This window comes from Bubalus kerabau, chromosome 10 (genome assembly GCF_029407905.1).
Source record: "Bubalus kerabau isolate K-KA32 ecotype Philippines breed swamp buffalo chromosome 10, PCC_UOA_SB_1v2, whole genome shotgun sequence".
Taxonomy (NCBI): domain Eukaryota; kingdom Metazoa; phylum Chordata; class Mammalia; order Artiodactyla; family Bovidae; genus Bubalus; species Bubalus kerabau.
This window is the reverse complement of record NC_073633.1, coordinates 76,214,813-76,241,439: the sequence shown is the minus strand read 5'-3', so window position 1 is coordinate 76,241,439 and position 26,627 is coordinate 76,214,813. Positions and strand designations below refer to the sequence as shown.

Here is a 26,627-nt window from a genome sequence, read left to right as displayed (position 1 = left end):
CAGAATTCTGGAATTAATCTGACACAAATACATCAAAACCATACATGAAAGCACAGGGATAAGAAAGGAAGGGGAAGGAAGGGAGGAAACTACTATATAGAGTTCCTATAAAATGTAGAATCCCCAATTCTAAATAAAACATTTATCAAATTCAGCAGAGTTATAAAATATTATGACTAAAGTAATACAATGTTTGTAGGAAATATAACAAAAATAATAAAGATGTAAATTCATATATTGATCACTTCAATAAGTATGAAAACAGATAAAATGAAATAATTTTAGGGAAATATTTTATAAGTTATAAATAGGAACAAAATATTTTAATTTTATATAGAAAAACCATAATAAACACCAGAAGCTTCAAGTTCAATAGTGAACAGCTGAGGGATTCTAATTAAAGTCAAAAGCAAGATAGGAATACTACAATAGTCACAGAAAAATCTTGCAACAGAATGAAAATCCTAAAGACTTCAAATATTGAGTCACTGGATACATAATATAAAATTTGTTTAAAATGTTCATAAACTATATACAACTTAAAAGGATAAAGAAAACTTCTAGAAACAAAAAATAAAACCATTAAAATTTAAAAGTCAGGTAAAGTGGAGTCAAAGAGAAAATAAGTAAATGAAAGATATATCTTAATGAATTAATCAAAATACACCAAAAAGGTTAACATAGTGGAGAATAGCAAAAGGAATGGTTAAGAGATACAGAAGATATAAATAATAAAAGATCAACCATATTTCTCATTTTAAAGGAATTAATAGCCCAGTATTTCCTAGAATTGATATGAGAAATAAATACAAAGATTCAGAAAGCAAACCCCGAGGAAAATAAAAAGTCACATCTGCCTATGGCTGATTCATGTTGAGGTTAGACAGAAAACAACAACTTCTGTGAAGCAATTATCCTTCAATTAAAAAAATTAATGAAAAAAGAGTCATATCTAGATTGCTGAATTAAAAGAGTAAAATAAATGAGATGAAGAGAAGATAATAAAATCACAGAAGGCCTTGGATACCAGAGAGAAAAGGTAAATTATGTACAAAGGGAGGCAATTAGACTGATAGAAGACTTCTTAGAGGTAGTAGAAGGAAGCCACAATATAGTGGAATAATTTTTTATTATTTTTTTTCCATATTCTAAAAGAAAATAATTGTCAATCCAATAGTGAATACCATATCTTTCAAGAAAGAAGATGAACATATTTTTGGAATATGTTCTAAAGCCAAGCAAAAAAAGAAGAGTGTTTTCAGAAGCAGACTGTCATGAGATAAATTTATCGCAGATATATTTTGCAAGAAAGAAAATTATCTCCAAGAGATAATTTGAAATGACACAAAGAAAGAATAAAGAAATAAATAAAATGTGGGCAAATAAAAACAAAGGCTAAACACACAATAATATAATACTATATAGAGGAGTTTTAAAAATGAGATTGAATAGAAACACTCTTGGATGACATGTTAAATGAGGACAAGGTGGTGTAATTAAAGGTAAAATACTTCAAGACACAGATTGCTGCTTCCATCATGGTGGAGTAACACAGTCCAAAACTATCCTCTCGCAGTAAACAACTAGAAAACTGGAAAAAAAATATGGAAAAAAAAAAAAAACTGTTTCTACACATTGGATAAGAGAAAGTGCAGAACTGTAATTACTGAGAGAAGGAAAACAAATGAGGTGAGTACTGTCATTGCTCAGACTGGCAATTTCTGGGAGTTTCTAGACTGCTGTATAGGACGAAGGACCCCCAAAGAGAGCACAGGGATTTTGCGGAGCTGAGGAAACAGAGATTGGAAGTCAATAAAGCTGTTCAGTTCAGTTCAGTCATTCAGTCGTGTCCGACTCTTTGCGACCACGTGAATTGCAGTATGCCAGGACTCCCTGTCCATTGCCAACTTCCGGAGTTTACCCAAACCCATGTCCATTGAGTTGGTGATGCCATCTAAACATCTCATCCTCTGTTGTCCCCTTCTCCCCCTGCCTTCAATCTCTCCCAGCATCAGGTTCTTTTCTAATGAGTCAGTTCTTTGCATCAGGTGGCCAAAGTATTGGAGTTTCAGCATCAACATCAGTCCTTCCAATGAACACCCAGGACTGATCTCCTTTAGGATGGACTGCTTGGATCTCCTTGCAGTCCAAGGGACTCTCAAGAGTCTTCTCCAACACCACAGTTCAAAAGCATCAATTCTTCGGCACTCAGCCTTCTTCACAGTCCAACTCTCACATCCATACATGACCACAGGAAAAACCATAGCCTCAACTAGATGGACCTTTGTTGACAAAGTAATGTCTCTGCTTTTGAATATGCTGTCTAGGTTGATCATAACTTTCTTTCCAAGGAGTAAGCATCTTTTAATTTCATGGCTGCAATCACCATCTGCAGTGATTTTGGAGCCCAGAAAAATAAAGTCTGACACTGTTTCCACTGTTTCCCCATCTATTTCCCATGAAGTGATGGGACCAGATGCCATGATCTTCGTTTTCTGAATGTTGAGCCTTAAGTCAACTTTTTCACTCAACTCTTTCACTTTCATCAAGAGGCTCTTTAGTTCTTCTTCATTTTCTGCCATAAGGGTGGTGTCATCTGCATATCTGAGGTTATTGATATTTCTCCCGGCAATCTTGATTCCAGCTTGTGTTTCTTCCAGTCCAGCGTTTCTCATGATGTACTCTGCATATAAGTTAAATAAGCAGGGTGACAATATACAGCCTTGACGTACTCCTTTTCCTATTTGGAACCAGTCTGTTGTTCCATGTCCAGTTCTAACTGTTGCTTCCTGACCTGCATACAGGTTTCTCAAGAGGCAGGTCAGGTGGTCTGGTATTCCCATCTCTTTCAGAATTTTCCACAGTTTATTGTGATCCACACAGTCAAAGGCTTTGGCATAGTCAATAAAGCAGAAATAGATGTTTTTCTGGAACTCTCTTGCTTTTTCGATGATCAAGCAGATGTGGGCAATTTGATCTCTGGTTCCTCTGCCTTTTCTAAATCCAGCTTGAACTTCTGGAAGTTCATGGTTCACGTATTGCTGAAGCCTGGTTTGGAGAATTTTGAGGGTTACTTCACTAGCGTGTGAGATGAGTGCAATTGTGCGGTAGTTTGAGCATTCTTTGGCATTGCCTTTCTTTGGGATTGGAATGAAAACTGACCTGTTCCAGTCCTGTGGCCACTGCTGAGTTTTCCAAATTTGCTGGCATATTGAGTGCTACACTTTCACAGCATCATCTTTTAGGATTTGAAATAGCTCAACTGGAATTCCATCACCTCCACTAGCTTTGTTCGTAGTGATGCTTTCTAAGGCCCACTTGACTTCACATTCCAGGATGTCTAGCTCTAGTTGAGTGATCACACCATCGTGATTATCTGGGTCGTGATCTTTTTTGTATAGTTCTTCTGTGTATTCTTGCCACCTCTTCTTAATATCTTCTGCTTCCATTAGGTCCATACCATTTCTGTCCTTTATTGTGCCCATCTTTTCATGAAATGTTCCTTTGGTATCTCTAATTATTTTGAAGAGATCTCTAGTCTTTCCCATTCTATTATTTTCCTCTATTTCTTTGTACTGATCACTAAGGAAGGCTTTCTTATCTCTCCTTGCTATTCTTTGGAACTCTGCATTTGAACTCTGCATTCAAATGGGTATATCTTTCCTTTTCTCCTTTGCTTTTTTTTTTTTTTTTAACTTCTCTTCTTTTCACAGCTATTTGTAAGGCCTCCTCAGACAGCCAATTTGCTTTTTGGCATTTCTTTTTCTCGGGGATTGTCTTGGTCCCTGTCTTCTGTATAATGTCATGAACCTCTGCTCATAGTTTATCAGGCACTCTGTCTACCAGAACTAGTCCCTTAAATCTATTTCTCACTTCCACTGTATAATCATAAGGGATTTGATTCAGGGGTTATACCTGAATGGTCTAGAGGTTTTCTCCACTTTCTTCAATTTTAGTCTGAATTTGGCAATAAGGAGTTCATGATCTGAGCCATAGTCAGCTTCAGTCTTGTTTTTGCTGACTGTATAGAGCTTCTCCATCTTTGGCTGCAAAGAATATAATCACTCTGATTTTGGTGGCTATAATAAAATAATCAATAAAGCTGAGGTGGCTACAATTTGTGGGCAGTGTTCCACAGAGGACAAAGCTACCCAGGGAAAGAATGATAGAAATCTGCATAGAGGTATCTTTGAGCCTTTGGCTTAATGACATTCTGCACATGGAAAGAGTAAAAGTTTATGAGGCTGGTGAAAAACAATTACCTGAGTGTGGCAGAGAGTCACTCCAAGTGGTCCCCATGGTCTGGAGTTCATGCACTCGTGTGACTCCTCTCTGAGTGTGGGTGGGGCCTGTGACTTATCTCCAGCCACATAGGTGGCTATAGTATATCAAAGGTGACAGGATGTACATGCCTCCAATGTATGTGATTAGGTTATATAAGACTCAGTGCTGATCTTGCTAGAGTCTCTTTCTCCCTTGCTGGCTCTGAAGAAGGAGGTGGCCATGCTATATCCTATGAAAATGGCCAGGTGCCAGAAACATGAATGTAGTCTCTGGCCAACAGCCAGTGTAAAACTGAGGTCCTTGGTCTGACACCCCAAAGGAACTGAATGCTGCTAGAAAGCCAAATGAGTCTGCAAACCAATTTTCCCTCAATTGAGCCTCAAATGAGACCAGACTCCTGTGACACCTTGATTGCAATCTTGCAAAGAACCCAGCTAAGCTGTGCTCAGACTCCCAGCCTATAGAAACTGAGAAAATAAATGTTTTAAGCTACTACGTTTGTGGAATGCTGTTTTGGAGCAACAACTAACTAATATATTGGGAGAAAAATAATAACTGTGGCCTGTAAGCTGAACAATTCCTGCAGCTCACACCAGGCTAGAAACTATTTGAGAGAGCAGAGACCCCATTATATGTTCATGACATCCAGTGGAGAACCCAGAAAGGTCATAACTGAGAAGCACAGCAGAATCAGCTCTAGCAAAAGGGCTACTTTAAGCCTGGAAGGAGTTTAAAATGGATCTTAGGATGATTAAAGTAATGTTTAAGTAACTTACTTAATTGCCTGTCAGAGAACATCGAAGGAATTTAAAGGAACACAATTAAACAAAACACCATCAAATAATTCATAATATCCATTATTCAATTTTTAAAAATTAACAGACATATAAAGAATCAAGAAAACGTAACCCATTACCAGGAGACAAATCAGTCAAGAGAAACAAACTCATAAATAACAATTCCATCAAAAGGATGAAGTTAGCAGAATATGATCTTAAAAGGGCTATTAAAAATATGTTCAAAGATGTAAGGAAGCATTAACATAATGAAGAGAGAAATGGAATGTATAAGACATAAGAAAGTAGAAATGCTAGAAATGAAAAGTACAATATCCAAAAAGGAATAGATGAGATTATCAACAGAAGAAAATATTAACAAACTTAATGATACAGCAGTAGATAATATCCAGACTGAACCACATAGAGGGAAAAAAATGAAAAAAAAAATCAGATATCAAGTGTGTGTATTGGGAAAAAGGAGCCAGAGAAAGGGCAGAATAATGCCTGAAAAATTTCAAAGGATGAAAATGGGACACACAGAGTTACAAGAAACTCAATGAACCATAAGCAGGATAAACACATATACACATGAAACATAAGCATCATAATCACATTACTAGAAACCAGTGATCTAAAATGTAACCAGAGGGGAGAAAAAGACACAGTATGTAAACAGCAACAAACCTAAGAATAACAGCAGTTCCCATCATAAGCAATGCAAACCAGAGCCCACGGAACAACATTTTTAAAGTGCCAGACTAGATCTATATATCCAATGAGAATGTCCTTTTAGAAAGGCAAAACAAGAAGAAAAAAAAGAGAGAGAGAAAAAGGAAAAACAAATTCTTTCAGACACAATCTGAGAGGATTCATCACTAGATTTTTGTGGTTCTTCCTACGCTGAGCACTTTTGGATTGTATCCTCTGCATTTTGAACACTAACTAATCTACAAGACTCTGAGTCTTATTTAAATCCTACAGAGACTTATTTTCAGTTTAGAGGCAATTTCTCTGTTTAGGCTTCCCTGATCACCCAGCAGGTAAAGAATCTGCCTGCAATGCAGGAGTCACAGGAGACACAGGTTCGATCCCAGGGTTGGGAAATACCCTGCAGAAGGAAATGGCAACCCACTCTAGTATTCTTGCCTGGAAAATCCCATGGACAGAAGAGTCTGGTAGGCTATAGCCCATGGGGTTGCAGAGTCAGACATGACTGAGTGACTTACACCTTCACTTTCTCTGTTTAGATTCAGACCGAAAATTCTAACTCACATTCTGTGAAATGTGGTTCCAGTGTCTGTTCAGCTCTCCTAGCCTCTGCAGTACCATTTGGGACCTGTCCCACAGTCCATCACTCAGAAGTCGGTCTGGGACTTAGATTCAGGTCTACCCACTAGCTCAGTTCTCCAAGTCTTTGGTATGAAAGTTAGGATCAGATCCATGGATCAGTAGGTCAGGGGTGAGCTCAGGAGATTGTAAACAATTTTATAGGGTCACTTCCCCAAACTGCTCCCTGTCTGTGGTCTTATTTTCTTGGGGGCTCCCCTTTTCAGTCTTCTAGATGGAAAACAACCACTACTTCCTTGATTGTGCTGCATCTGGGGCCAAGTGGTAGGAGAAGAAAGATGGGGAAAAAATGAAAGGGTTTGGCCCTAACTTTGAAACTACAGCTTCAGAGAACAGAGCTGAGTTTCCCCTCCCTCAGAGTTGTGTGGGTTCCTATGCTTCCACGGCTGCTGTCTTCTCTGCTGCCACCCCCACAGGATTGCTGGTGAACTGGGGTAAAAGAGGACAAAGAAAAGGAACAAAAGGGAGGGTTTCCACACTCTCTCTGAGCAAGATGAGTTCCCTTTCCTGCTTCTGGAGCCAGAACTAGCGGATGTCTCCCAGGGTCTTCTAACTGTTATGCCTAAGTTTCCAGCTACATTAAGGCCAGGCTGGGGGATACCAGAGAAAAGTGTGTGTGTGTGAGTGAGTCACTCAGTTGTGTCCGACTCTGAGACTCCATGGACTGTAGCCCACCAGGCTCCTCTGTCTAAGGGATTCTCCAGGCAAGAGTATTGGATTGGGTTGCCATTTCCTTCTCCAACCAGAAAAGTATAACAGTGCTTAACTGGCCACCTGTTCAGTACTTCAAACCATGAAGTTCTTCCTTACATTGCTGCCAATATTTACTTTTCAGGTTCCTCAAATACCTGATCCACATATTCTTTCCAGCTTTGTAGTTACATTCAGTGGGAGAGAAAAAATGGAGTGTGCTTACCCCACATTACCCATATCTGGTCAGTTGGCTTTGGACAAAGTTGCCATGGTAATTCCATGAAAAAAAAAAAGATGCTCTTTTCAACAAATGATTCTGAAATAACTGAAGATCTATATTAAAAATAACAACAAATCTTGATGCTTACTTCTTATTTCATCAAAATTTACTTGAAATGTATCAAATAAATATAAAAGCAAAACTAGAAAATGTCTAGAGATCTTTGCGACTTTGGTTTGGCAGAAGATGTCTTAGGACACAAAAAGTAAAAGCCCCCAAAATTTATAGACTAGAATTTATAGGAAACAAAATTCTCTTCAAGAGAAACTGAATAAAATGAGAATCAATCCACCATCAAGGAGAAAGTACTGGCAACACATATGAGTGACAAAGTACTTTTCTCCAGAATACATGAAAAATAATTATAACCACATTAAGTAGATAAATGAAAAAATATGCAAATATTTGAACAGATAATTCACAATAGATAATACAAAGATATCCAATAAACTCATAAAAATGCTCAACATGATTAGTCATCAGAAGAACACAAGTAGACTGGCTAAAATAAAAACACCTTACAACATCCAATTCCGGCAGGGATGTATAGCAGCTAGAACTCTAACGTAGTTGATGGGTTTGTAAAATGATATAACCACTCTGGAGAACTCTATTGGGTAGTTTCTTGTAGAGTTATACAGATTTACTAGTTCTCATAGCAATTCCACTTCTAGGCATTTACCAAAACAAAGTAAAAACATGTTTCCCCACAAAGCACATATTTGTAGCAATTTCACTTACTATAGATTTAAACCTGAAAGCAACTCAAAGCTCATCAATGTGAATAGACAAGCCAATTTTGGTATAGATATACCATAGAATACTATTCAGCAATGAAAAGAATTTACCTAGTGATAAATGAAACAACAGAACTGCATGTCAAAAACATCATGCTAAGTGGAAGATGCCACTCACAAAAGACTACATATTATATGATTCCAAATACTAACTGATTCTGTGTTTGAGAATGTTCAATATTATCGCATAATAATTCTCCCCAAATTCAAAGAAAATTCAATCAAAACCTCAGCAGAGTATATTATGAAACATGACAATCTGATCTTGAAATTCATACAAAAGGATAGGAAAGTTCATTTCAGGATTTATTGCAATGGTATTGTCACTCAGACAAAATGGAACAGAATCAAAAACCCAGAAACAAATTTATGGACATAAGAGAACCTGCAATATGATAGAGATAACACTAAAAATTAATAGGAAAACAAAAATCAATAAATAAATTGTTCTGGAACAATGGGCTGTCTATATAGAAAAAAATATATAAAATTAGAATTTACTTTACAGGGACACATAAGTTGCACACAGGGACACACGTGTGTGCGCACACACACACACACACACACAATCCAAGATGAAATGATATTTTTTGGTAAAAAAGCAAATTTGAAAAATGTCTAGAAGTAAGTTTAAGAAAATATCTCTATGACCTCAAAGATGGGAATGACTGGCAAAAGTTGTATAAACCCTAAAGGAAAAGAATAATAACAATGACTACATTAAAATTAACTTTTCTCAACTACAAAAGATATTACAGGGGAATATTTAAGGACAATATGTCCAGAGCTTAGAGCATGGCAATATTTGGGAAAAGTGGAAGGGAAATAAGCCAATTTTCCTGCCAGATTCTTATCTCCTTTGCAGGACATATTTCTGAACTTCATATGGAATAATGAAAAAGATCACTTCAATCAGAACGGTTTCAGCTTTTATCCTCACCTAGCAGTTGGGCTGTAATTTGTCCCTCCTGTCACTTTTACCTCCTTCTACCTCGTTATCATCTGCTGCCTTCCTTTTTCTTCCAAGTCTGCATGACTTCCTTATGTTCCTCCTGCCTGTTCCATAGCTAACCTGAAATATCCTGCTTGGTAAACGAATTTAGTCCCAGTGAAGGAAAGTATTTCATAGAATTTTCACACTGAAGGCTTCTCTGCATAGGTAGCAGTAGTATGTTTCTGAAAATACACACTTCTTCATTTCTTACCTGCACAAATCTTCTTACATCTTCCTTAGTCATATTGGAACGATTTTTTAGAAAATCAGCTTTTGCCTTAACCACCAAATGTCGCTGCTGTACCTCAAAGTCTCTCTCCAAGGCTCCAAACATTAATGCCCCAAACATGATGTATGATATATAGACAAGCAGGATGACGCCCTTCCGGACTCTGGTGCCTGTCTCATCTTTATATAGTGGAACCAAAGAGAAATCAGAAGACTGTAATGTAGACTATAATGTCCTTTCAAAAAAAACCCAATACAGTACAGCAACCCCAAATTCCCAGATACAGAATATGAACTATTTTTTCTTAACCCACTTTTAAAGAACAAACTATACAATTTCCTAAATAGTCAGAGAAGTAGAAAAATAATTCCACTTCTCTCCTAACTATAAACTTGCTTCTTATTATTACTATTATTTTTTAAAGAGAAATGTGCTATTTGGGGAGATAGGGAAATGTTGCAAGGGCAAAGTTAGCCAAACGATTTAGTCATTCACTCAATTTTCTTAGCGCAAATTTTATTGCTGAATTACACTTTGGAGTACCTTCAGTGAATATTTTTAAGAGTACAATGTTAACACTTTAACAAGCTGATAAAAACGAGTTAATTAGGCCATTTACACCCTCCAGTTACTAGCGGTATGAATTTAGGCCAGTCAGGTGTCTAGCTGTGTTTCAGATTCTTCATCTACCTTTTATAAAAGGAAGATAATAAGAGCTACTTGATAAGGTTGTTACACAGATTAAATGAGTTATATATTTAAATACTTAGAATGAGGCCTAGCAAACAGGAAACGCCCAAAAATCCTAGCCAGTAGTCAAAGAAGCAGTCAGTTTGCAGCAGCAGCAGTGATCACAGCAGCAGTACACAGCGGAGGATGAGCAGCTCTTCTCTCCCCCTGGTCCTCTCTGCCTTTGTCCAATAAGCATGGGGCAGAAACAAAGAGCACGGCAGCTGGCATGATGCGAGAGACTCGGAGGATGTCAGATTCTAAGAAAGGTGAGGTCCTGTGTGTTTCACAGGACTCTGGGACAATGCTTGAAGAAGGCATCTAACTAAGGCGGCAGCACTCTGCACTTGAACCTGCCTTCTCACAGCCTCTTCTACTTAAGGGCACAAGGCAAATCTCTGCAGCACAGACCCTCATCGCTTGGGTGAACTTTCCCAATGGGAAATAAAAAAATGAAAGCACATGGTTATAGGTTTTGTATGTAACATTCTGAACTATAAGAAACAGTTACAAGAACAAGCACATTTTGAAGTCAACAGGGTTAAAGTATCTAAAATCCACCTTAATGAAATACTATACAATCCAATATGTCATAGTCACAGTTGATAATGTACATTTCCAGTGTTAAATTATAAATTTAATCATACTACATGTAAATAATTCAGAATAACAATAGAACAGTCCCACCTAAGGAACCATTTTACTTTGAATTTGTAGCAGGATAATAATATGCTTTTATTATCTTCTAGATCTGATCTGATTCCCATGTTTAAACTAGCAATAAATATCATAACTTAAAAAAAAAAAAACATATCTGAGCTAAACCTCCATAGAGTCTTTCTTAGGTTTCCCTGGCTTCAATAAAACACTGAATAGGGAGCAATCAAACCATTATATTGTATGCCTAAAAACAATACAATGTTCTATGTCGATTATATCTTAATTAAAAATACTTTCAGCAACCATTTGTTAGTTGGGCATTAAAATACATCCGATCTGGTCACATTTTACAAAAAGGTCTTCTTTGATATGTTGGGATAAGACCTTACACTTGGAAGATTTTAAATTTCTCACAAACACGCCAACATTTGGGGGTACATTTTGCAGTCATACCACCAAGCCAAGACTGCTCTCCACCATCGCTGTCACCAAAGACCAGACCCCACTCAAGGAAGCCATTCTGAAGCAATCCTACCTCTTAAACAAAGGCTTTGGAAATCAAGACTGCAGGAGAGTTGCCTGGAAAGGGACATTTTGAGCCTGTCTAAATGATCTCATCACCATCCCAAGTTCCATCTGGAACCTTGGGGGTGGCTAGTTCTACACCCAATTATCTCCACATTATTACCACATTTCTCAGTGTGTATGACTCAGTCATTCTGCACCCAAACCCCTCCAACCTGCTACCTTTCTGCTGTGATATCCTTCAGTTTCACCTTCCTGTTCTATCAGTCTCCTGCTGATCCCTTTCCTGGCAATGACGTGACTCCCAGCCTGTGGTCAGTGGACTTCTTTATGTTTGCTGTTTCAGTTCATCTGCCCCTTCAGTTTACTTGCCGCTTCAGCTCTTGTCCCTTCTGACTCATGCTTAATACTACATGAGGCCTCTATGACTTATCTATGTTCATCCCACACTTCTCCACTTGCCAAAATGCTCCTTTGCCATCCAGACTTGATACCTGACATCAACTGTGAGTCCCTCTCTGGTTCTCTCTAATCAGAAACATGACCGACATCAAAGAACATTTCTAGCCACATCTTAAATAGAAGATCTCTGTTGTTAATTCAGTTACAGTATTTATTTGTACTATATTCAAGCACAATCCCCTCAGTTCAGTTCATTTCACTCTCTCAGTCATGTCTGACTCTTTGCAACCCCATGAATCACAGCACGACAGGCCTCCCTGTCTATCACCAACTCCTGGAGTTCACTCAAACTCATGTCCATAGAGTCAGTGATGCCATCCAGCCATCTCATCCTCTGTCATCCCCTTCTCCTCCTGCCCTCAATCCCTCCCAGCATCAGAGTCTTTTCCAATGAGTCAACTCTTCGCATGAGGTGGCCAAAGTATTGGAGTTTCAGCTTCAGCATCAGTCCTTCCAAAGAACATCCAGGACTGATCTCCTTTAGAATGGACTGGTTGGATCTCCTTGCAGTCCAAGGGACTCTCAAGAGTCTTCTCCAACACCACAGTTCAAAAGCATCAATTCTTCGGCATTCAGCTTTCTTCACAGTCCAACTCTCACATCCATACATGACCACTGGAAAAACCATAGCCTTGACTAGATGGAGCTTTGTTGGCAAAGTAATATCTCTGCTTTTTAATATGCTATCTAGGTTGGTTATAACTTTCCTTCCAAGGAGTAAGCGTCTTTTAATGTCATGGCTGCAATCACCATCTGCAGTGATTTTGGAGCCCCCCAAAAATAGGGAGATATAAACAGATTCTATGTTATTTGAGTTGTTATATCTCCTTTGAACACCTAACAGGGTTTTACCTTCTCAATAAATGCTTCTTGGATGCAACTGAATAATTTCCACATAACTTGTATTGTTGACAAACTATATTTTCCCCTCTAGACTATAATGTTGGAGAAGGAAATGGCAACCCACTCCAGTGTTCTTGCCTGGAGAATCCCAGGGATGGGGGAGCCTGGTGGGCTGCCGTCTCTGGGGTCGCACAGAGTCGGACACGACTGAAGCAACTTAGCAGCAGCAGTAGCAGCAGATTATAATGTCCAGAGATGATAAAATCTCCTACAAAAATCATAGGTTTCAGAGTTCTGTGGCATTGGGTTTGAGTCCTGGATCAGACACTATCTAATATGTGACCTTGGATAGCTAACCTTATTTCTTATTTGTAATGTAGATTTCATCATCTCCTTGCATTGTTATCATTTTGGATTTGAATTCCTGTGTAGATTGTCTGACACTAGATGAATTCTCAATAAACAGTATAACTTTGACAACTAGTTGTAATCATTGTATTTAGGCTGAACGAATCTTCATGGCATATTTTATGGTGATTTCTCTCTAGTGTTCCTTTTTAAAAAAATGTTTGTTGAATGAATGGAAAATGTGGCAATGAACAAACGGAAACTTGGCAAGAACAAATTCCTGGGAATTAGTCTGTCAGAAGCATGAATGGGTCATTTCCTCTTCTCCTCAATCCCAAGGAACCAAATGGGATTCTTCCTTGGCCACCATGAACTAGGAATGAGAAAGCTGTTTTGAGTGTATGAACCAAGAATGTGGCCCCCCAAAAGTGAAGGAAACATTGGTGCTGTCCCAAGTTTTTGTAAATGTGAGTGACTATACTTGGACCACCCGTAGGGCTGTCCCACATTGTAGAAGGAGGCCACAGTGTCCCTATATTCACACAACTGCCCTAGTGCCACATGCCCGACCCTGGTGGAGCAGAGCAATTCAGTGTTTGTTGAACTGGGGTGTAACCTGCATTGCAGTACCAGGCTACCTGAGCTAAGATGAGTCAGTTTGTTGCACATGGAGGCTCCCAGATGCTTTGTATGCTAAGCAGCAAGTTGGAACACTAGGAAAGGAAAATAACAAGGTTATGCTTTTTACTCCAAAATAGTAGCAAGAAGAGGAAGAAGGGGAGACGAAAAGGAAGCTTTGTTAGGTGCCTCCTATGTACCAGCTACTGTCCTAAACACTTAATCATGAGAGAACCACTCTGAGTTCATCCTACAAAGCAATTATTTTAAATTCTACTCTTCTGCAGATGAAGAACGCAGGCCTAGAAAAATTTTAAAAATTGTCCAAGATCACAGAACTATTGCGACCTTTATTGAGATTCAAACCAGTGTCTAATTAGCCCCAAACTTATTCATGCTTTTCCCTGCTATTCATTAATTTTTTAGAAAATATTAATTTGGCACTTATTTATTCTATGTTAAAAACTGATATATCACTGTAAATATAACAGCAGACAAAATATACAAAAATTCTTGCTCTTATAGAGCTTACTTTCTAGTGGGGAATTCAAATAATAAACAAATGAATAAGATAAAGAATGTTAGGTGATGGTGAATGCTCTGGAAGAGAGTAGAACCAAGAAGGGAGATGGGGCTGCAATTTTAAATGGAGCAATTAGGGAATACCTCATTGACAAGATAAAAGTTGGGCCAAGACATAAAGGATTAAGGGAGGGAGCTATGGGAATCCAGGGGTAAGTTTTCCAGGCAGAGGCAATGTCAAATGCAAAGGCCCTGTGGCTGGAATACTTTTAATTCACTTTAACCTGTGTGAGGAACAAGGGAGTTAGAGTAGTTGGAGCAGTTTTACTGGTGGAAGAGTGAGACGCCTAAAAATCAGGGTCCCACTATAGCAGAGACAGCATGGACACTGTGGATCAAAAACATCATGTGGAGCATACAGGATCTGCAGAAGAAATTCATAACAGAAATAAATGCACAGCAAATGTGTGCTATTTACCTCCAAAGAGTGAACTGGGGGTAGGAAAAAAGGATAGGGTAGAATTTATACTTTTCATTTAATACACTTCTCTACTTATTTTTAAACCAAACATGCTATTCAATTTTAAAATCTAATTAAATGAATTAATATTCTATAAATGTGCTTAAGTATTAATACATGCAAAAGAATGTTTATAGCTTTTCTGTTCCTAAACAACCAATAGGGAGCTGCTTTTAAATACTGGGCTATCTATATAAGGATATATAGAGATACTTATAGAGTAGATCTACATACTGACTTAGAAAGAGGTCTAAGATTTAGGACTCAAAGCACTGGAATATGAAATGTACCTTATGGACATAATTGAATACATGTGCTCATTTATTTATATGCTGTTGTACAAAGTTCCTCTAAATAATTGTTTATACAGTAATAGCAAAAAAAAAAAAAATGGAAACTATCTGTTTACAATTATGGAACTGAAAAAAATTATGGTACATTCAAATACTAAACTTAGTCATTTAAAATTATTACATATTTCTATATTTAGTATTAAAATACATGCTATGTATATTTAAAATTAATTTTAGAAAGCAAGCTTTTAAACTTTAAATTGCAGATGTGGAATGATCTCATTTTTTTTTTTTTTTTGGTAAAAGATTCTAGAAAGTAATTCCATGAAAGGAGGGATTTATTGTTTTCAGTGCTTTATTTCCTGAAAAACACCTGGTTCCTAGGGCATGGCCCACACACTGTTAATGTCTGTTGAATATTAAAACAATGAATAAAAGTGTATATCCACATGCAAAAAACAAAACCCAAAGGACCGATTACAATATGTTAATAGAATTTATATTTAGGCATACCATTTAAATGGTTTTTATTTTTCCTGATACTTATCTGTATTTCCTAGTTTTTAACAAAAATAATAGTTTCACTCAATGCTTATTTAAAGTATTAAAAGTTTCAGAACATTTCAAGGCTAAGAGTTCAGAAAATATCTGTTTTCAGGAATGAATATAACTAATCATTACCTAGCTGAGGACTCAGGGTTGAAGTGCAGGCAGTCAGACAATCAGTTTTTACTGGGTGGAAATGGTAGTTCTTGCAGGAGGCTGATAAGAGAGACTGAACAAATCAATGTGAACAGAGCTAAAGTCTAAAGAGTTTGGAGAGGGGAGCTGCTGTATCCTAGAAGGTAAAGATCCCTAATCACTAGGGAATTTGACTTGTACCAACTCATGATTTATTTTTGGGTTGCTCCTCTTGAGATTTGGGTAGCTGCCCTTGTGGACTACACAGTTCAGATTCCCCAGGAGTGTGTGTTGTGATTTGCATGTGATTCAGTCAATTACACATTTTCTCTTGAAAATAGTGCCTTCATTAAAAGTAAGAACAAATATGGACTTGTAGCTCTGCCTGAGCAGGACTAAGACAGAAGTTTTGCATTTCCATTGGGGCCAGGAAGGAAGAACAGTTGGAGTTGGGCCAAAGCTAGTTGGCAGTTTCTTTCTTTGATAGAAGGTTAAAAGGAAAAGTTTGGAGATGCTTACGGAGAAGGCCCTACCCCAGTACTCTTGCCTGGAAAATCCCATGGACGGAGGAGCCTGGTAGGCTGTAGTCCATGGGGTCGCAAAGATTCGGACACAACTGAGCGACTTCACTTTCACTTTTCACTTGCATGCACTGGAGAAGGAAATGGCAAACCACTCCAGTGTTCTTGCCTGGAGAATCCCAGGAATAGGGGAGCCTGGTGGGCTGCCATCTATGGGGTCGCACAGAGTCGGACACAACTGAAGTGACTTAGCAGCAGCATCTTCAGCATGAGGCTACGGAGACACCCTTTCTAACATTTTAGAATTGTGTAAGAAATTTAAGATACTTACTGGCCTTCTATATCTACCACAACCTAAAGAGCTATAAATTAAAGTCAGAGAAACCCCAAGCTTTTTGAAGCTGTTTCTTCTACTTTTGTTTTCATCTTGTTTCAAGTATGTGCATTTAATTGAATTTATTATATCACTATATTTGATCTTTTTTCTTCTGTTACTTCCTTTTATTCCTTACTCATGTACATGCTGGTAGTGTTTATTTTTCCCATTATCTTTTAGCTTTTATTGCCTTATTTACCTATCATACTTACTCTCTATATTGCCGGGGTCCAGCCCCGGCTGATCCAGGGTATTCGAAGCGGGGACGGCGTCGGCGAGGATCAGGATACAATAGCTTCAATTAGATATTAATTAGAGATGTAAAGAGTAATAGAATGAGGATAGCTCAGTAGGAAAATTCAGTGGAGAAAAGAGGCTAAGTAGCTTGATTTACGCAGGAGACCAATAAAACTTTAAGACAAGAAGTTTGCACCACTTACGTAGGCCTCAGGCGTCCTTCCATTCTCCCGAAGGAGAGGAGACACTGAGGAGAGGAGACACTGAGGCCTCCACCAATACAATTTCTAATCAATCTTTTAACTACTCAAAGGAATCTGTGTTTAGACAGTTTAGAACATCTCCTGCCTCTCACAGTTGGGAGGCTCTGAACAATCACATGTGGCTGGAAAAACCTATTCAGGCAGGCTAGAGGATTTCCAAAGGAGTTTGTAGGTTGAACACTGTCACACCCAGGAATTATTAACTGGAGCTGTAAGCTAACTCTTTTTTCAGAGAGAGGTAGTGGGAGACAGCTCCCTGTAAAGTCAGAGGTGTAGGTGAAAGCACAAAGCAGAAAGTAGGCAGACTCTGGTTTTGGGGGTAGATGCTCGAGAATTTCCAGGGGGACTCCTGAGGCTCGATCCTGCCTTTGCGTATGCCGAGCCTCCTTCCTCATGACCTTTGCCACGGGAGGAGTTCCTCACGCTGGCTCCTGGCAGTGATAGACTTCCAGTTGAGCTATTCCAGATCCTGAAAGATTATGCTGTGAAGGTGCTGCACTCAATATGCAATATGCACTCAATATTCAATATGCCGGCTCCCGGCACTATATGATCTTATTTTTAAAAATATTTTAACCTATCATATCATCTTAACACATCCCCTTGGATAATTTTATTCTTCTACTTTGTAAAAAGTAATCACCACATCCCATTTTATCAGCATGCTGTATGGTCACATTTCTCTTAAAAGTTTTCATTAAATCACTCGAATCTCACTTAGGCCTTCTCTCCGGTGATACCCAAAGTGACAGGAACGCTTTATCTCATCCAGGAGGTCAATTCCCCACTCTCACCCTGACTCATTGCTGTATTCACCCTGGGTACTCCCTGCCAATCTGGCTAGGATTCCCAGTTTACAATGTTACAGCTCTTTGAATACATACTTGTGCCACCCGAAGGAACAGGTCAAGTTCTACTATTTACTCCATCATCCAGAAGCACTTGTGCAGACAGCATTCACTGCCTAACAAAGGCCATTCCCCTTTCCCCACTCTCTTGCTGTTATACAGACCTGACCAATAAAGACAAATGGGAACTATATCCAGAGTAAGAAGAAGTGCCTATGGGGGAACAATTTTTCATATATGGTGAATGTTATTAAGTCTACATGTGATTCCTGGAACTCCTGCAGCCCTCATGAGACAATGAGGGGAGATACTGTCAACAAACTGAGAGTATTTGTGAACGGAAGATAGGAAAATACCAGAATTCATCACTGCATTAGGTTAATGAACCAAACCTGGAACCACTTTGCCTCTAGACTTCATCTGGAAGATAATAAGTATCCTTATTATTTAAGTTCATTTTAGTCAAGTATTGTGCCACTTATAGCCCAAAGCCTCTTAACAGACATACTGGCCTTCTGTGAGGGTCCACCGGTGCAGGCGTCACCATGCGGATCTCATCTCTTTTCTACTCTCACAGTGATTGTCTTTTTCAGACATCAATTGCATTTCACTGTTACTTAATTAAAGCCACCACAGTCCTCCCCAACAGTTTCATGAATCATTGGTAGAAGGAGTCAGATTCTTCTTCACCTTCCACCAAATGTTTGGGTTCCTTATGCAAATCTGCCTACAAATTCCTAAGCAACTGTCAAGTTCATTATATCAGATTTTTCTTACAGAATAATATTGTAAAGTCTTCACTATACACCTGCTATATAATAACTTTCTTCATAGAAACAAATTATGTTCATGCAAAGAACTGGAAAATGACAGAAAAAAGTTTTTAAAGAAAATTTCAATCTACTAACCAGAAATATGTTAGTGTTTTGGTGTATTTCTTTTGAATCTTATACAATTGAGGTCATACTGCATGTGTAATTTGGTAACCTGGCTTACTCACTTAATATACTGTTTCTAATCTTGGATTACTATTCTTCAAAAGCAGGATGTTTAAAGGTTTGAAAATATCTATCATGGGGAAGTACCAAAATGTATTTAATCATTCCATTATAGAGAAAGAAACTACAAAACATAATGTTAAAGGTATGGATTTTAGGTAAAAAAATCTCAATTCTACTTTTTATTGAACAAATTGATTAACTTCTTGTAGCCTTGGTTTCCTTATATATAAAATAGGTACAATAATAATAGCAATCTCCTAGGCTTATTGTGAGAAAGTATAAAAGCTTAAAACAGGATCTGGCACAAAGTTAATACTCAATAAAGGCTTATTATTATGATTAAATTATTGGGTTATTTTTAATTTTTCTCAAATATACATAAATAACTCATGACCATCAATGGCCATAAATTAATTTTTGCATCTTGATTATTTGGGAGAATTATTTCCTAGGAAGGGAATTCTGGTTAATGCCTATTTGGTTTTGATACTTTATCAGAGTTTTATAAAAATAAGAAAGTAGGGAATTCAGACCTCCAGAGACAACAGTGAGAAGAATATATACATTTGCTGAACTCAATAAGTATTTTCCATTTTAGTTAGTTTTCCAGTAACCCTTCTAATATCACAGGGTAGATGAACCCATTTTCTCCAAAGTTAAGCCTTTTGTCCTAAATTGCAGCAATCCAGTCCATTCACAGGGCACTAAAATAACAACAGATCTATTCTGCAGACTACTCAGCTGACCTAGAGGATGGTATCATCTTTTACAGTTATGAAGTCTCATTTTCCTTTTTGAAAAGAAATGTGATTTAAACAAAAATCTAGGTTTTTTTCCAACATATAATTTCTGACAACTCATGGGAGTACAAAGAATGAGTAAAGTACAAAGAGTCCTTTCTGAAAGAAGCCTCATTGTAGACTCCAAGTATAATTTTAATTAAGTAGTATAATTAACTACTTAATTGCCTAATTATGTTGTTTCATCAACCAGTTATCAATTTCCTCTGATACATTTTCACTCATCCTATGTTGTGCTTGCCACCATTCCAAAGAATGGCCACAGCATCTGTCCTGAACTCTTAGTTACTAGGCTTAGAATTCTCTATCCATCATGGCAGACGAAGAGAACGTAATGAAAGGAAGAAGGCATCTTCTGTTTTTAATCCCACTCAGAAAATCCTTTCACTGGACTTACTTGTCCTACTTATTCTTTGAATCTTTAAATTGAATGTAAAAGTTCTTTTGGATTAGATTATATACGAGTCATTAAGAAAGAGTTCACTGGGTCACCGCAGTTTGAAGTCCGAATTCTGTGGAAGATTCTTACCTTTAAACAGATAAGAATCCTTTCCCAGCATGTTTGCGGGTCAGGAATAGAGACACAGAGGTGGAGAACAAGCCTTGTGGACATAGACGGGAAAGCAGAGAGTGGGATGCACTGAGAGAGTGGCACTGACATACCTACACTATCCTGTGTAAAGCGGACAGTGGGAGGCTGCTGGACGGCACACGGCACAAGGAGCTCAGCTCTGCCCTGTGATGCCCCAGAGGGGTGGGATGGGCTGGGAGCCGGAGGGACGCTCAAGAAGAGGGGATGCATGTATACATGTAGGTGATTCACTTTGTGGTACAGCAGAAACTATCACAATATTGCAAAGAAATTATATTCCAATAAAAAGTAAAAATAAAATAAAACCATGGGGGAAAAAAAGAAATTCAACAAACCAAAAAAACCATTTGTTGTTCATTAAGGGATGCCACAGGATTACATGATGTCTTTGCTGCCCTCCAGTGGCTGTCTTGGATCCTAACAACTTGTACTGCCTTTTGTCTAGCAGCCTGGTCTCACCCTCTGTCTTCTGCTTTCTCTGCTTTTTCAGTTCAGTTCATTTCAGTGGCTGAGTCGTGTCCGACTCTTTGCAAACCCATGGACTGCAGCACTCCCTGTCAGGCTCCCCTGTCCGGCTCCCCTGTCTTCTCCAACACCACACTTCAAAAGCATCAGTTCTTCAGCACTCAACTTTCTTTATGGTCCAACTCTCACATCCATACATGACTACTGGAAAAACCATAACTTTGACTAGACAGACCTTTGTCAGCAAAGTAATGTCTCTGCTTTTTGACCATTAGACCAACCTAATGTCTAGGTTGGTCATAGCTTTTCTTCCAAGGAGCAAGCGTCTTTTAATTTCATGGCTGTAGTCACCAACTGCAGTGATTTTGGAGCTGAAGAAAATAAAGTCTGTCACTGTTTCCATTGTTTCCCCATCTATTTGCCATGACATGATGAGACAAGATGCTATGATCTTAATTTTTGAATGTTGAGCTTTAAGCCAGCTTTTTCACTTTCTTCTTTCACTTTTCATCAAGAGGCTCTTTAGTTCTTCTTTGCTTCTTTCTACAATAAGGGTGGTTTCATCTGCATATCTGAGGTTATTGATATTTCTCCCGGCAATCTTGATTCTCTGCACTTTAGCATCCTTGTTCTCATCTTCAATATCTGAAAGAACTGAGCCCCTCAATGACTCATCCAGATTCATGGCTCCGTTTTGACCCCAGATCACCATGTTATCCTCTGCTAGACTCTGTCTCCCTTTTGGCATTGGTTCTCCTGTGTGTGGCTGAACACTCCCTTCCTCTTGGACTAAGAGGGTACATTGTCAGTAACAGTGCATTCAGTTAAGTGGTCCTTTGTTTAAAAATTACACTGATGTATAGAACAGTCTTAAGGACTCTGTGGGAGAGGGAGAGGGTGGGAAGATTTGGGAGAATGGCATTAAAACATGTAAAATATCATGTATGAAACGAGTTGCCAGTCCAGGTTTGATGCATGATACTGGATGCTTGGGGCTGGTGCACTGGGATGACCCAGAGGGATGGTATGGGGAGGGAGGAGGGAGGAGGGTTCAGGATGGGGAACACATGTATACCTGTGGCGGATTCATTTTGATATTTGGCAAAACTAATACAATTATGTAAAGTTTAAAAATAAAATAAAATTAAAAAAAAATTATATTCTTAATTCTTACCTATACTATGGCCCTTCATCAGCCAGATGAGCAGGCTGGGCATTTCTGTTAGCAAAGCTTGGCTTTTTAGCAAAGCTGAGCATTTTATAGGCATTTCTAGGTATACTCATTCTAGGGAACCCCTTTTCCTATGTTTTTGTCTCTCCTCACTATTCTTTTCGTGGTTCAGAGAGCCTCACAAAGATTTTATCTCCAGTGCAAGGTAGATTTCTAATTCAGAATCATTTGCCAAAATGAAATGTCTGTTGCACTTTATGGGAAATTAATCATTTAGCTTTTCCTGGCACTTTCTCAAGTTTTTGGAAAAGATTTCCTCTCTTCTCCCAATGGAAACAGAACTTTAAAAAGTAAAATTTACCTTCAGAATGGGAGAAAATAGTGGCAAAGGAAACAAATGACAAAGAATTAATTTCCAAAATATTCAAGCAGCTCATACAACTCAATACCAGAAAAGCAAACAACCAAATCAAAAAGTGGGAAAGGGACCTGAAGAGACATTTCTCCAAAGAAGACATATAGATGGCTAACAAGCACACGAAAAGATGCTCAACATCACTCATTATTAGAGACATGCAAATCAAAACTACAATGAGATACCACCTCACACCAGTTAGAATGGCCATCATCAAAAAGCCTACAAACAATAAATGCTGAGAGGGTGTAGAGAACCAACCACCAACATTGCACTGTTGGCGGCAATGTAAACTGATGCAGCCTTTGTGGAAGACAGCATGGAGATTCTTCGAAAAGCTAGGACCAAAACCACCATATGAGCCAGCAATCCCACTTCTAGGCATATGCCCTGTGGAAACCAAAATTGAAAAAGACAAATGTACCCCAGTGTTCATCACAGCACTATTTACAATAGCTAGAACATGGAAGCAACCTGAATGGATAAACATGTTGTGGTATGTGTGTGTGTATATATATATATACACACATACATACATACATACATACACAATGGAATACTATTCAGCCATAAAAAGGGATGAATTTGAATCCATTCTAATGTGGTGGATGAAACTAGAGCTTATATACAGAGTGAAGTAAGTCAGAAAGAAAAATATAAATATTGTATACTGACACACATATATGGAATATAAAGAGATGGCACAGGTGAATTTATTTTCAGGGCAGCGATGGAGAAACAAACATAGAGAACAGACCTATGGACATGGGGGGAGGAGATGTATGGAGTAAGTAACATAGAAATTTACAATAGCATATGTTAAATAGAAAGCCAATGGGAATTTTCTGTATGACTCAGGGAACTCAAACAGGGGCACTGTGACAGGCTAAAGGGTGCGGTGGGGAAGGAGATGGGAGGGAGGTCCAGGAGGGAGGGGACACGGGTGTACCTATGGCTGATTCTTGTTGATATATAACAGAAAACCATAAAATTCTGTAAAGCAATTACCCTTCAATTAAAAAAAAGTAAAATTTAAAACTATTTACAACTGAAAATGCTTAATTTCATTAAAAGATAAAACTAACATTAAAAGTGAGCTAATAAATGGAGTGACATCAAGATATCATGTTAAGAACAGTTACTTAATGCACTGTCTCTCAGCTAAACACACTAGTACTAAAAACACAGGTGAACAATGCAAGCTACTGGATAAATGGCACTGTACAGTGATCTAGTGATTAAAATGAGTATTCTCTATCTCTGTGAGCAGGTCACTTGACTCATCACTGCCTCAGTTTACTCATCTTTAAAATGGAGGTAAGAATACATACTTTTCTGGATTGTTATAACAAACCAATGTGTTATTTTTACAACACTGAAATCAAGATACAAATATAAAGCACTATTATTTGTATTCTATCTTCTTTTAGAATAAAATTAAAAGGAAAACAACATTAACACAGCCAACCAACAAAGATGCTTTCAAATGGGTCCTTTATAAATATTAAGCACATATAAGCATCTGGGAACTGATAAGTCATAAAAATAAATTTTATTCTTAAGATAGCTTCCCCTATTTATCTGTCATAAATATGAGAACATTTGTACTGTATACAATGGATGATTTATTCCATTAAATCAAAACAAACCTCCAAATACAGAAAGATATTAGGTTGAAATTCATAAAGCAATGATTTTGGACTTTTAGGGAGAAAACAGGACAATGCCTTTTTAGATATCATCACAAGTGACTCTGGCCAGTCTCTGAGTCCAGTTGATTTTAAGGCACAAGACTGACCGTAAGCAGTCAAAACAGTCACCTTACTAGAGAGAACATGGCCTAAAATGGAAGAGCCTCATTCTGGAATCAAGGAACTCCTCTACACAACCTGGAAAGAGCGCTCAGGAAAGGCTACCCACTGAGGCGCTGCTCTCCGCAGCCCTGTGAGCTAGCTTCACCCTGGGGCCAGCGTGTTTTGTCAGCCTTCATTCCGCACAGCTGGTGACTTTTGCTTTCTCCCTTGGGTCTTACGAAGTCTTAACTGTCATGTTAAGAGTTAGATTCCATAATGGTTTGATTTAAATACTACAGTTATTTTTGGCACAGTAGCCTACGCCAGATCATTTTTTGTGAAAAAGCAGAACCCCCTTTAAAACTAGTCCTCACATGGAATTCCAATTTGTGAAAAAAAATTCAAAGAGAAGCTATTCCAGCTGAAATAGGAGTTGGGGAAATGTCCAGATCTCTTTGAGAGCTCCTTTAGCCCACCCTCCAATCTTCTGATAAAGGCTCCCAGGCCACCTTCATGGATCTTTAAGGCTGTAGAAAATAGAGTGTAAAAACAATGGCCTATGCCAATCGGCTTTCTAAGTTAAAAACTAGGATAAACTGAATCAGGCGCTAGAGAGGAGAATGCCTGAGAAGAGGAACAGGGAAATGTTTAGAGTAATAATGATGCTCTGTAACTTGACAAAGGTGTGAGTTTTACAGGTGTAAGCATGTGTCACAACCAGACTGTACCCTTAGGATCTGTGATCTCACCATACATGCCTCCATAAAATACCTGAAGGCTAGACCAGGTTGAATCTGATAAATAGATTAATACCCAGATAAATATTGATTCACATTCACTTAACTAAAAAGATGCCCTGCAATTTCAATGGGTTTCATATGTAAACATCAGGCTCATGTTTACGGAGCACCATCTACTTTGGGCCAGTTAATACTGTAATTCCAAATCAAATAACACAGCCCAGTGGCATCAGCTCAATGGTTGCAATATGTGTTGCTGTTGAATCTGTAGTCCTAATTTATCTTTGATCAAGATAAAAATGATGTAACTACCCTTATTAAATTGATTAAGACTTTGTATCACAATTATGGCTAGGACTAATATTGTAGTATTATTCCTAGAAAAAATTATTCCATAAAAACATCCTAGTTTCAGGTCAAATTGAAATGTTAATTCTCAAGTGATACTAAGAGTTACAAAAGAGTCTTATTCCAAAACAGTCGTCCTTGTACATTTACGTTCTTAGACACATTTGTGAATCTGCTGAGATATAAACCTTCTCCTTCAGATATAAGCACATGGACACACATGCACATATATACAGGAACTCGCACATGCGCACGCACACACACACACACACACACACACACACACCCCCAAATATTGGATACATTCCAGAAACTTACTTTCCCTGAAGCCTATCCATGAATTTCAGGTAAAAAATCCATTCGCTGAATATTTCTCAGCCTCAGAAAGATGTGAAAATAATCCCAATAGTGTGGTCTTAGAGTAACCAAGGGGGCAAGGTCAAGATGGCAGAGTAGAAGGATGTGCACTCATCTTTTTCTGTGAGAACACCAAAGTCACAACTAGCTGCTGAATAACCATTGACAGGAGGACACTGGAACCCAGCAAAAAAAGATATCCCATGTCCAAGGACAAAGGCGAAGCTGTAACTAGATAGTAGGAAGGGTGCAAAAATCAGACTTAAAATTAAATCCCACTCCCAGCAGGTGGGTGACCCACAAACTGGAGAACAATAATACCAAAGAAGTTCTCATACTCTTGCAAAGGCTCTAGGCCCCCATCAGGCTTCCCAACCCGGGGATCTGGCAAAGGGACTTGGAATCCCCAGGGAAACTGACTTTGTAGGACAGCAGGGTTTGATTACAGAACTTCCACAGGCCTGGGGGAAACAGAGACTATTGGAGGGCAAAACCAAAATGTTGTGTGCACCAGAACCCAGGGCAAAGGAGCAGTGACCCACAAGAGACTGAGCCAGACCTGCCTGTGAGTGTTTGAAGGTCTCCTGCAGAGGCGTGGGTTGGCATAAGTCCTCTTGGAGGTCGCCAGTAGCCCTACCATAGAGCCTGCAGACTCTAAAACTGGGTTGCCTCAGGCCAGACAACTAATGGAGGGGTTAGGGGAGGGAGCGGGGAGCACAGGCCTACTCATCAGCAGACAGTTGGATTAAAGATTTACTGAGCAGGGCTCTGCCCACTAAAGCAAGACTCAGTTTTCCTCACCACCAGTCCTTCCCATCAGGAAGCTTGCACAAGACTCTTATCCTCAATCATCAGAAAGCAGACAGAAGAAGCAAGAACTAGAATCCCTCAGCCTCCAGAATGAAAACCACAATCACAGAAAACTAACCAAAATGATCACATGGATCACAGCCTTGTGTAACACAATGAAGCTATGAGCCATGGCCTGCAGGCCCACCCAAGACAGACAAGTCATGTTGGAGAGTTCTGTCAAAACATGGTCCAATGGAGAAGGGAATGGCAAATCACATCAGTATTCTTGCCTCAAGAACCCCAT

General features: G+C 38.6%; 1 protein-coding gene across 11 annotated transcripts in view; it reads right to left on the bottom strand.

Annotated features, from left to right (window-relative positions):
- LOC129621605 (potassium channel subfamily K member 5-like) overlaps positions 1–26,627 on the bottom strand; it is a 382,936-nt gene that overhangs the window by 15,600 nt on the left and 340,709 nt on the right. The window lies entirely within an intron of this gene.